The sequence below is a fragment of the Narcine bancroftii genome, chromosome 3 (genome assembly GCF_036971445.1).
Source record: "Narcine bancroftii isolate sNarBan1 chromosome 3, sNarBan1.hap1, whole genome shotgun sequence".
NCBI lineage: Eukaryota > Metazoa > Chordata > Chondrichthyes > Torpediniformes > Narcinidae > Narcine > Narcine bancroftii.
The window spans coordinates 332,444,247-332,457,117 of record NC_091471.1 but is presented as its reverse complement, the minus strand read 5'-3'; the positions used below and the strand labels follow the sequence as shown (position 1 = coordinate 332,457,117).

Genomic DNA, 12,871 nt, shown 5'->3' with positions numbered 1-12,871 from the left:
CGGCACCTGTACCTCTTTCCTGATGGCAGCAGTGAGAACAGAGTGTGTGTTGGGTGGTGTGAATTCTTGATGATTGCTGCTGCTCTCTGTCGACAGCGATCCCTGTAGATGTTCTTGATAGTGGGGAGGGTGTTTTGCCTGTGATGTCCTGGGCTGTGTCCACTACCTTTTGGAGAGGTGTTGGTGTCCTCATACCAGACCGAGATGCAGCCAGTCAGCACACTTTCCACCACAGCTCTGTAGAAATTTGCCAGGGTTTCTGGTGTCACACCAAACCTCCGCAAACTCCTGAGGAAGTACTTGCACCAAGACAAATGCGAGAATGACACAGAATCAAAACAAATTGCTACACACCATTGCTACACCGACATGTCCGTCCTTTGCTTCAGGCACTGCCAAACCGAGGTCACCTGCAATTTGGAGGAAAAACGCCTTGTATCCTGTCTCGGCAATCTCCAACCAGACAGCATTAATATCGACATCGAATTTCTGTTAACCCCTCCCCAGATTCTCCCTCTTTCCCTACCCTTCTGTCTCCTTTCTTCCTCCCTTCTCCTATGGGAGAGCTACATTTCTTAGCCCTCTGCCCTCTCCCCTATCACCTCTCAGCTATTATTCTTGTCTATTCTCTTTCCCACATCCACCTATTGTTGCCTCTTACCTGTTAGCCTGAGCTCCTCCTTCCATACCTCTGCTCTTCTCATGCCTTCCCCCTCGTTTTTATTCAAGAATGCCATTTTTTTTTCTTATTTCTGACCAAGGGCCTAGGCTTGAAATGTTGGTCACCCGTTACTTCTGTGTGACTTGCTGAGTTTCTCCAGCACGTTTCAATATTGCAATCGATCCCAGCATCTGTAGATTTTCTTTCGACTCTGCCATTTTCATTCTTCATCAAGGACTGGGTCCATGGGTAAACATTTACAGTATTAAAGTACAGTATGTGGTTGGGAATGAAACCTGCCCCGGAAAACCTGGTGCACAGAGTATACGCACTTACTGGCAGTCCTGGAAAACTGGGACACGGAGCCCAAACGGTTAACATAATTGTTCAAGCTGAATGCTTCGGAGATTTGTGAATTAGCAAGCAGAATTTCCAGCCATCGGATAAGCTGATTTAACTGTTGGGACAGAGAAGCTGTGTAGACAAACTAATGATGGCCAGCAGAGTTTGGCCTTAAAAGTAGGGAGATAGACTCAGTCAAATACTAGAAGATGCCCGTTTCTAGATTATTGGGTGGATTGACACCAAAATGGGGGTTAAGTTTGTAACTTGGAGAGAGAGGCTTTCAGGGGTTGTTAGCATCAGATGTTAATTAAAAATAATGAAGAAAAATCAGTCAACAGCTTAACTGTTCATGAACAATTACCCAGTAGTGACTATAATATGATTACGTGCAACGTTGTGTTTGGGTTAAGGTTAGGGTTGCTGAAGTGTCTGTCTGACTTTTATCTCTCCTGAAGAAGACTCAGGACCAAACCGTGGACCGCCTTCTGCTTTCTTTGGACGCTGCATGACTTGCTGAGTTTCTCCAGCTCTTTTGTGTACTGAATTGCTGATCTATTGTTTACCGTCAGGTACCAAGATCCTACCTTCTTCTCAAGCAAAGTGAAACAGAGTTTGACCATGACACACTGGGCAAGTATTTCTTTCTTTCTTTGGCTTGGCTTCGCGGACGAAGATTTATGGAGGGGGTAAAAAGTCCACGTCAGCTGCAGGCTCGTTTGTGGCTGACAAGTCCGATGCGGGACAGGCAGACACGATTGCAGCGGTTGCAAGGGAAAATTGGTTGGTTGGGGTTGGGTGTTGGGTTTTTCTTCCTTTGCCTTTTGTCAGTGAGGTGGGCTCTGCGGTCTTCTTCAAAGGAGGTTGCTGCCCGCCAAACTGTGAGGCGCCAAGATGCACGGTTTGAGGCGTTATCAGCCCACTGGCGGTGGTCAATGTGGCAGGCACCAAGAGATTTCTTTAGGCAGTCCTTGTACCTTTTCTTTGGTATTAAAGTGTGAAGAAAAAACAGAATCATTCAAAAAATAAGATGTAGAACCAGCCATCGAGTGACAAGAAAACCACTTCCTAAAATTGCAGATTAAAAAGGTAAGGAGCAAAATTAACAGGAAAAGAATTTAAAAAGGATAAATGAATACAGATCCTAGAGACGGTGATTTCCCTGTGTCAGGAATGTGAGTGAACCAAGTGGGTTTTCACAGCATCCAGAAGTTTCACGGTTAATGTTACTGAGAACTACCGACGTAACTAAATACCTCCCTTGGTGAGAATTGAACTCAAAGCTAGATGTTTAATTCAGGCCTTGTATTACTGGTCCAAAAAAAAATTAGACAGTATTGCAACATTCCTGGACAGAAATGGGAACTGAAATAAAATGAGAAAATGCAGCAAACACACATCTGTGGAGAAAGAAAAGTGAAACACTCCACTGTCAGAACTGTTTCTCTTTCCACAGATACTGCCTGAACTATTGAGTATTTCCACCATTTTATTTCAGATTTCCAAGACTCCAGTAAAATAACAAACTACTGGAGGAACTCCGATTCAGATTTAATATTTATTGCCAGGGTACATTTATGACATCGCATACAATCCTGAGACTCTTTCCCTCAGAAGCTTGATCAGCAGGTGTGTGGGGGTGGGGGAAGGAGTGGTCGATGTTTCATATTGAGACCTTGCATCAGGACTGAGAGTGGAGAGGGAAGGTAGATAAAGAGGCTGTTAAGTGATAAGTGAACTGTTGGACAAGACAGATGGAGCCAGGTAGTGAGTAAGGGGAAGGAATTGGGAGACAGAGAGAGATGGACTATAGGCAAACAAAGCAAAACAAAGACAGAGGCATCCAGATGAGGGAGGGATCTAGTAAGAAGGGGAGAGGGGGAAAGAAGGACACGAGCAGGAAAGTTTATTTGATAATGGAAAATTTGATATTCATAGCATTGGGTTTTAAAGTGCATAGGCCAGGGCTGGCCAAACCGCAGCTCATGAGCCATGTGCATCTCGTGGAAATATGTTGGCTGAGACAGGAATCATACAAGCTGGTGTTCACAATGGTAATGTTAGTGGGCGAGACTTGCGATCGTGGGATTATGGTGCATGTGGCTGTGTTGTGGGAAGTGAAATTAGCAGAGTACAAGTGTGATCCAGGCCACTCACAGTCCAGAGCTCCCAAAGCCCTGACCACAGCTTCTCATCCAGGTTCCGGCTGACCACCAATCTGAGCACCCGACTGTCCTCCCGTCCGAACTCCTGACACCCCGACTGCGGACTCTCATCTAGGCTCCAGCTGATCCCCCATCAGTGCTCCCGACATCCCAAATGTGGACTTAACACCCTGTCGCAGCCTCCCATCCGCCCACTAGAGCTTCCAACGCCCAGAACGAGATTTACTACCTGGTCGTGGTCTCTAACCCGCCCATGGGAGCTCCTGACGCCGCAAGTGCGGACTTTCCATCCGGCCAAGCCCACTTGCCGAACCATCCAAGCTCACAATGCTTCGAACATCACAAGTACTTATCATGGTCAAAAGAAATATGAGTGTTATAGTTGATCCTTAAATTTTACCTTAAAATGGGTCCACAAAAGTTGACTTTTGTGTACTTTTTCATTATTGAAACTCATACAACTTAGCCGTTTAAAACCTATGCCTGAAAGCTCACACCAAGACACAAGAGCAACTTGTCTGTGAACTACTCTTTGCAGACGATGCCGCTTTAGTTGCCCATTCAGAGCCAGCTCTTTAGCGCTTGACGTCCTGTTTTGCAGAAACTGCCAAAATGTTTGGCCTGGAAGTCAGCCTGAAGAAAACTGAGGTCCTCCATCAGCCAGCTCCCCACCATGACTACCAGCCCCCCCACATCTCCATCGGGCACACAAAATTCAAAACGGTCAACCAGTTTACCTATCTCAGCTGCACCATTTCATCGGTTGCAAGGATCAACAACAAGATAGACAACAGACTCGCCAAAGCAAATAGCGTCTTTGGAAGACTACACAAAAGAGTCTGGAAAAACAACCAACTGAAAAACCGCACAAAGATAAGCGTATACAGAGCCGTTGTCATTCCCACACTCCTGTTCGGCTCCGAATCTTGGGTCCTCTACCGGCATCACCTACGGCTCCTAGAACGCTTCCACCAGTGTTGTCTCCGCTCCATCCTCAACATTCATTGGAGCGACTTCATCCCTAACATCGAAGTACTCGAGATGGCAGAGGCTGACAGCATCGAATCCACGCTGTTGAAGATCCAACTGCGCTGGGTAGGTCACATCTCCAGAATGGAGGACCATCGCCTCCCCAAGATCGTGTTATATGGCGAGCTCTCCACTGGCCATCATGTCAGAGGTGCACCAAAGAAGAGGTACAAGGACTGCCTAAAGAAATCTCTTGGTGCCTGCCACATTGACCACCGCCAGTGGGCTGATATCGCCTCAAACCGTGCATCTTGGCGCCTCACAGATCGGCGGGCAGCAACCTCCTTTGAAGAAGACCGCAGAGCCCACCTCACTGACAAAAGACAAAGGAGGAAAAACTCAACACCCAACCCCAACCAACCAATTTTCCCCTGCAACCGCTGCAATCGTATCTGCCTGTCCCGCATCGGACTTGTCAGCCACAAACGAGCCTGCAGCTGACATGGACATTTACCCCCTCCATAAATCTTCGTCCGCGAATCCAAGCCAAAGAAGAAAGAAAGAAGATATGAAATAAATATTATTACGTTGTGCTGATATGCTACACACAGAGCTAGAACAAACAGACGAGCCTGTAGTTCAAACTGATTTATTCAGCGTTCACACGACTGGCTTTTGCACACTTCCAGTTCCCAGTGCTCTTGCCGGAAGTGACGTCGCCCACTGCTACAAAAGATTCTTCGCGTGCGAGTTTTGCTCAGTGATGAGGAAGAGGGGGAAAGCCCAGCGCCATTTTAACAGCGGATCTCCTTAGCCGTGTGTGGCCACCATTTTCACCGGATCGCCACGTACTTAGTGGGCCACCACAATATACATGTATTTCTTAATGCGTATTTATACATTTTTTTGTCACAAAATGTGCACGTAAAACGGTGTATGTAATATTTTTTATTGTCTTGTGGCTCTCAGACATGTGGCTCTTACCTTAAATAAGTCTGGCCACCCCTGGCATATGCGAAGTACAATGTGCTTTTCTTATTTGCATTATGCTGTTCCCTGGTAGTGGAGCTGGAAGAGGATAGACTGCTTGTATAAGAATGGATTTTATGAATTCCAGTTGATGCAGGAGTTAATTATCAAATCAAAATGTTAGATAAATATATTTTATTGATCAAAGTGAAGGAAGGGAAGTTTAGGGGAGACATCAGGAGTAAGTTATTTTTTACATGGAGTAGTGGGTGGCTGGAATGCCTTGCCAGGGGTGGTGGTGGAGGCTGGAATATTAGGGGCATTCAAGAGATTCTTATGGATGCAAGAAAAATAGTGAGTTATGGGGTATGGTGGGTTTAGTATATTTTTAAGGAACATATGAGTGGGCAACATCAAGGGCTGAAGGGCCTGTACTGTGCTGTAGTGTTCCATGTTCTAAAGGTAACATGTGATAGGATGAAAGACTGGACCAAAGTGATTGGGTTACAACAGGTTGAACTGGTGGAGAGGCTATGAGGATGTCTACTGTCTAGTACTTGATAACATGGCAATCAACTCCTAAATCCGACAGCTCTGATAAAAACTTGCAAACTGGATGGAGTGGCCTTCTTTATAGCCTCACTAATGAACACACAAACCACTCCCCATTCTGGCTACTTTCTGGGAAACTGAGAATATGAATAATGCTCTTGGTGCAAGATCCCCTTCTCTTCTATTTATGCAGGCAAACCAAAAAGCACCATTAACAACGATCTGTCCGCACAGTCACTTGTGTTATCATTAGTAGCCTCCAACTCCTTGTGGAAATTCTGTGGTGCATTTCAGAATAGCCACATAATTTCCTGAACTGACAATGCTCTGGATGCACTCAATATCTTCTTCTCTCCACAAAAGATCTCTTTTCTTTTTAAAATATTTTTATTGATACTTTTTCAATAATGTCCAGGATCACTGGGGCCTTGTGGGGGAGATGCTGTGGCTGTGACCTCGAGAGAGGGCGAACTGTGAGAGTGATTTTCCCTTTAAAAACAATTAAACACCCAGACTCCAGCAAATGCTGGGAGACCTGGCCTCGATGGCGGCGCGGTAGTAGCCTGCAGCAGCCTCTTTGGACCAGGTGTACGGTCTCTAATGGACATTTTAACATTTAAAGACCTGTGTCGTCTGTAACCATGGGCCACGCCTCTGAAAATCAATGTACTGCAGCACTGCTTTTTTTATATACATGGAGATGTGTATATAAGATAGAGAGTTTAATTTTGAGATATTTTCACTGTCCTTCAGGGATATAGTGGCAGCTGAGGGTCAAGATGACGGTACAGCAGTCGCTTGCAGTGGCCTCTCGGGATCTGGTGGTTCTGTTCCTACACTGTTTGTAGTTATGTTTGGTTTGGGGAAATGTTGTCTCATTTTTTTCTTAAAGTGACAAATACTACTACTAAAAAAAAATGAACAATACAATTATATGTACTACAGAACTAGTTAAAAAATGTTACAATAATGATCACATGGAGAAATTCAGATGTACAATAGCACAAACGCAATGACACAAAATAGAACCTAACAGAAAAGAAAAAAAAAGATAAATTCTAAACCCCTTCCCCAAAGCAAGGTTGACATTTAAAACATTCAAGTGGCATAATCTTGGAGAGAGACAGCACCAGGCTAAAATTCCAGATTTATTTTCAAGTCAAGATTATTATCTTCTGATCACAAGTACAACCCAACAAAACTGCATTCTCCGGTCCTCGATACAAAATATGCATAACACACATACAGACAACAATACATATGCAGGACAAGTACTCATATATACAAATAAATAAGTATTGTTTTATGAATACAAGAGTCTTGGATGGTTTGTGTGAGCAGTTCCTTTGGTCGTTCAGCATTCTCACTGCATGTGGGAAGAAGCTGTTCCTTGGCCTGGTGGAGCTGGCTTGGATATTCCTGTATCTCTTTCATGACGGGAGCAGTTGAAAGACATATGTTGAGTGGAAGGTGTCCTCAATGATTTTGTGAGTCCTCTTCAGACAATGATCCCAGTAGATCACGTCAAATGGGGAGGGGAGTGGGGGAGGAGAGTGGGGGAGGGAGACTCCACTGATCCTCCCTGCCACTCTATATAGAGCACCTATAGAAGGGTGACAGAATGATGGCCAGTAGCCTAGCCTGCTTCAGTCTTCTCAGGAAGTACAGTCGCTGTTGCCCCTTTTCAACAAATGAGATGTTGTTTGTCCACAATAGGTCACTTCTTAGGTGGACTCCAAAGGACTTGGTGCTCTCCACTCTACTACAGAGTTGTTGATGTGTAGTGGAGGGGTGTAGTTCCTGGTCCTCTTGAAGTCCAAGATCATCTCTTTAGTCTTGTCCTCGGTGAGATTCAGGTTGCTATTCTCACACTACCTCACAAGATTTCCACCTCTTTCTCTGAAGTGCGACTCATCATTGTTGCTGATGGGGCCAACTACTGTTGTGTCATTTGCAAAATGGATGACACTGCTGGAGCTTGATCTGGCGATGCAGTTGTGGGATGGTAGTGTGAATAAGAGCAGGTTAAGCACATGGCCCTGAGGTGCGCCAGTGCTCGACATTCTGCTACTGACCTGGACAGACTGTGTTCCTTCTGTTAGGAAGGCCTGAATCCAATTACAGAAAGGGCTGTTGAGTCTCAGCGAGGACAGCATTTTTGCCTGCCTCAGGGGAATGATCATAATAAATGCCGAACTGAAGTGGATGAACAACAGCCTGGCGTATGAGGCACCGTTCTCCAAGTGGGTCAGGACACAGTGAAGGGACAATGCTATAGCATATCAATGGAACAGTTTTTCTATAGACAAATTGAAATGGGTCCAGTATCTCTGGGATGTGTGCCAACATCAGACACTCAAAGCATTTCATAATGGTGAAGGCCAGTGTTACAGAGCAGTAATCACTGAGGCCTGTTACTGTTACCCTCTTGGGTACTGGGATAATAGTGGTTGTTTTGAAATCTGTGGGGATGATAGACTGCTGCAGTGAGGAGTTTAAGATGTCTGTGAAGACCTCTGTCAAATGGTCTGAGTAGGCCTTCAGTGCCTGACCAGGTGTGTTGTTTGGTTCCGACACCTTGTGTGGATTCACCTTGGATATGGTTCTCCTCACCTCAGCTATGCAGGGGCATTCATCAGGGGGACATGGACCTTTCTTTGGTGTCATCCTGTTCTTCTCATCAAACTGTGCATACAAGGTGTTCAGTCAGTCCGGAAGGGAGATGCAATTGTTGTTAATTTGCAACATTGACTCGTGATCTGTTATAGTCTTGATCCCTTGCCCCACAAGCCTCATGTTACCAGGGTCACACAGCTGTCAATAGATCCTCTGTGCGTACCCTCACTTTACCTTCAGGATTGCACGGGAGAGTTCCGCCCTGGCTAATCTTAGTGCCATCTTGTCCCTTGCCCTAAAGGCAACTTCATGAGAAGGGTCCGGACCTCTGCATCCAACCATGATTTCTGGTTTGTCTTGGACGTAAAGCATCTGATCTCAGTCAATGCACTTGGTGATGTAGTCAGTCACTGAGCTCGTGCACTCCGCGATGTTTACATGACCATTATAGGTGGCTGCCTCCCTGAAACAGCTCCAGTCCATGGTTTTAAAGCAGTCCTGTAACCCCCCCCCCACCCCCCCCCCCCATCCATCCAGCCTTGTCCTGATATCCCTGCTAACTGCTTTTGTTTGTTTTTCCAGCAGTCTGATCAGTTAGCACAGTGGTTCTCAACCTTTTTCTTTCCACTCATGTACCATTTTAAGTATTCCCTATGCCATCAGTGCTCTGTGATTTGTAAGGGATTGCTTAAGGTGGTCTGTGGGTGGAAAGAAAAAGTTTGAAAACCACTGTTTTAATTGTACTTCATTGTCTCATTATGTGCACGGTTTCATAACTCCAGAGGAAATGGGCCAATGACAATTTTTCTCAAGCAAAATATTTCAGTAACATTTGGGTCTAGAGCAGTTTTTCTCAACCTTTTCCCCCCCCCACTCACATCCCACCTTAAGCAACGATGACATAGGGATTACTTAAAATGGGATGTGAGTGGAAAGAAAAAGGTTGAGAACCACGAAGTTGGGAGGACTGATAATATGAGGCAAGTATCGAAGGTGGGAGTGAGGGGCGTTGCTGTAGACCTAATCCAGGGTGTTCTATCGTCTAGTGGCGAAGATGACATGCTGCTGAACCCATGAGAGAACTGCTTTCAGGCTGCCCTGGCTGTTCTAATTCCCAGCTCATAATAGACAGGTAGAGTGAGCCACTTGTTGACACTGTTTTGTTGATACTGAGCTTCCTGCAATTGAGGAAGCAAAATCTTTATGTGCCTCTCCTCAGCATCAGAAGTATAGATGAAAGCCAGTAAGTGATGTCCATCTACGTGAGTAATGAGAAACTGTCCTGTCAAACCCAACTGTCCCCATAGGGGTGGAATTGGAACTGGGCAACAGTTGAAACCTTCAGCACTTTCAACAGTAAAGCCAGACAGAGTAGCAAGAGCTGTCATTAATAATTTGCTGTGGAATATAGACAAGTCTGTTCAGTTCATTCTTCCCTTGCTTTAGTCACTCAAACATTTGCACAGACAAAATTGGACATCACTTATACCCAGGGGTGAAATTCTCTTGAGCCAAATGTGTACGAAAACAATTTCACGCGAGTTTAAAAGCAGCTCGGCACAATGGGTTGTGATGGCAACACTTCCTTTGCCTCATGCACTTTATCATTTTCCCAGTGTAACCCCAGTCTGTTCTTTTCTTTTTCTCCTGGCACTTTCACAAAGTGCCCATTGAGCCTGGCAACAGTTCCCAGGTGTGGCGAAGTAGGACTGGGGAACTAGTTGCTCTGACAACTCCCTAAAAGGGGCTTCCTGCCAGATGCAGAAGGCAAACGCTTAATGCCGGCAGCAGCTTCTCCACCCTCTCGAAGGAGGTGTAGATCGCGGAGAGCCACACCTAGTGCACTGCAGATCTTGTTAACCACATTAGTCTAATTCACCAGACTGTACGTTGACACATAGTAGGAATGCAAGGCTTGAAGCTATAAATCCAGCAAGGAGTGGCACGGCAGGAAGTAGCTCAGGGCTGGTGTGTGCTGCAGGCTCAGTATTAAAGAAGAATTACTGGCTGCAAAGAAATTCAATTGCTCAGCTCCTTGACAAAGGCACATGATACAATCCTATTCTCTCATTGACAATTGGAAATCTATAATGTTACTCACTGATCTGTGTTGACTTAACAGGGCTCAGGTAGTAATAGGTAACGAAGAAGACTTGGGTATTAAGATGAAAGGGAGGAATAAAAGGGCCCATTCAATCAGAGACTCCATCAGAAAGATACTGCCACCTCTGACCCTTGTGGAATAAGATAGAATAACAGTGACCTACTATGAATGGTGTTATCTAATGCAATCAGGAGTCTTAGGAAATTTGGCATTTTGCCAGATACTCTTACCAAATTTTAAAAAATGCACTGTGGAAAGTATACTGACTGCATCACAGCCTGGTTTGGAAATATAAGTGTCTAGGAACACAGAAGGTAGCAGACAAAGCTAGGTCTGTCACAGGCACTGACCTCCCATCCACTGAAGACATCGATGTGAGGTGCTGCCTCAAGAAGGCAGCCAACATCAAATAAGACCTCATCATCCTGGTCACAATCTCGTCTCACTGCTACCTTCGGGCAGAAGGTACAGAAGCTTGAAAACCAACACGTCAAGAACTATTTATTTCCAATAGCTATCAGTCTCTTGAACCTCCCCTTGGCACCTAGGCTGTCACACAAGTTGGTGGGGTGATTAAGGTGTATGGTGTACTGGCCTTCATTACTAGAGGGATTGAGTTCAAGAGCCACAAGTTAATGCTGCAGCTCTGTAAGTGTTGCATGCAGTTCTAACTGTCTCATTAAAGGTAAAGATTCCATTATTGTCATGTAAAACTACATTTAAAATGCAATATACATGAAATACTTTAATTTTGTCTGCCCGAAGGAAGATAGAGAGTTGCCACTTTGTCAAGCACCCCTCGCAGGAATGAGGCCCCAGCGAGGAACTTTCAATTACAGGAAGAATGTAGAAACTTTAGAGTTGTGATTTACCAGGATGTTGCCTGGAATGGAGAACCAATCAAGGGCTTATCTCTTTGGAGTGATGGAAGATGAGAGGCGAGTCAATAGAAATACATAAGATGATGAGGAGCAAAGATCAGGTGGACAGTCAGCACCTTTTTCCTGGGGTGACAATAGCAAATCCCAGTTGACATCTGTTCAAGGTGAGCAGAAATATCATTCGGGGTGATGCTCGATTCTTTTACACGCAGAGTGGAAGGTGCCTGAAATGCATTGCCGGGGGTGATGACGTAGCTGATACAATTGGGACATTGTTAAAATACTGTTAAATAGGCACATGGAAGCTTACTTCCATAGAGGGCTATGGGGGTAGGTTTATATAGGTCAGCGCATCATTATGGGCTGAGAGCCTGTACTGTAATGTTCAATATCTGCATTATAGCAAGTCACGATTTTTGCACGAGGATTATTGTGAATATTTATAATCTTATTTAACTTATTTAATATTTATTTAATTTAGGCATACAACATGGAAACAAGGCCCTTCCAGCCCACAAGCCCATACTGCCTAAATACCCTAGTGAATCTACAACCCTCATACGTTTTTGAAGGGTGCAAGGAATCTGGAGCCCCCAGAGGAAACCCATGTAGACAAGGGGAGAACATACAAAATCCTTACAGACAGGGCTGCATTCGAACCCGGGTCACTGGCCTGTAATAGCATTGTTTATTTATGGTCTCTTCTAATTTAATTCAATTAGTTTACAATTTTTTTTCTTTATAAATATCTGTTCAGCTGCAGCAAGTAAGAATTTCAGGTCTTGTACATCTTACAAAATGTATGACAAAAATTCATCATCATTATTCATTAACTCTGGTTGAAAATGTAGGTAATAGCACAAAATTGTGGTAGAGGATCTGGGGCAGTGGTTCTCAACCTAATTCAGTCTAAGGCTCGCTTGGCTTCTGGCCTAACATGTCATGGCCACTAGTAGCACTGACTGAGCAATATTTTCAAGTAAAATGCAGCTCTGTAAGAAACACATCTTTATCTAATTTAAAGTATTTTATTTAATATTTTTAAAGACCCACATGGGAACACGACGTGTTGAGAATGAGTGATCCAGGCTGTAAGATTTGTTGGCCACTTTACCAGCTGATGAAACTGCAAGTTATCTCTACTTTGCTCTCCCTAGATGCTGCCTGATCTACTGCCTGCTTTCTGTTTGTATTTTGCATTTCAAGCATCCGCAGTACTTTGCATTTTCGTCCTTGCAGCTATCAAGCTCCTGAATGAACCTTACTGCAGTCCTAATATGCTGCTCTTGCTTGGTACTATTTGAGTAAAATACAGAAGTCTGCTCTCTGTTTGCAATGGAAATTCACCAAGGCAATACTGCATATTAATTTAAAATACTATATTTATTCTCTCTTTCTCTCTTTGGCTTGACTTCGCGGACGTGCGTGCGTGCGCGTGTGTATATATAGAGATATATATATATATATATCTCTATATATACACAGGCGTGCACGTTAAATACCCAAACCATTACAGCTTAGGCACAATTCTGGAAGGTCATTCCAAAGGTCAGTCTTACAAATCCATTGTTCAAATGCAGACTTTAAAACTGATGCACAGAAGTAATCAGGA

The 12,871-nt window shown here is 44.5% G+C and overlaps 1 protein-coding gene across 1 annotated transcript in view; it reads right to left on the bottom strand.

Moving 5' to 3' along the window:
- Positions 1-12,871, bottom strand: part of sap30bp (SAP30 binding protein) — a 113,388-nt gene that overhangs the window by 31,088 nt on the left and 69,429 nt on the right. The gene's annotated exons all lie outside the window — the stretch shown is intronic.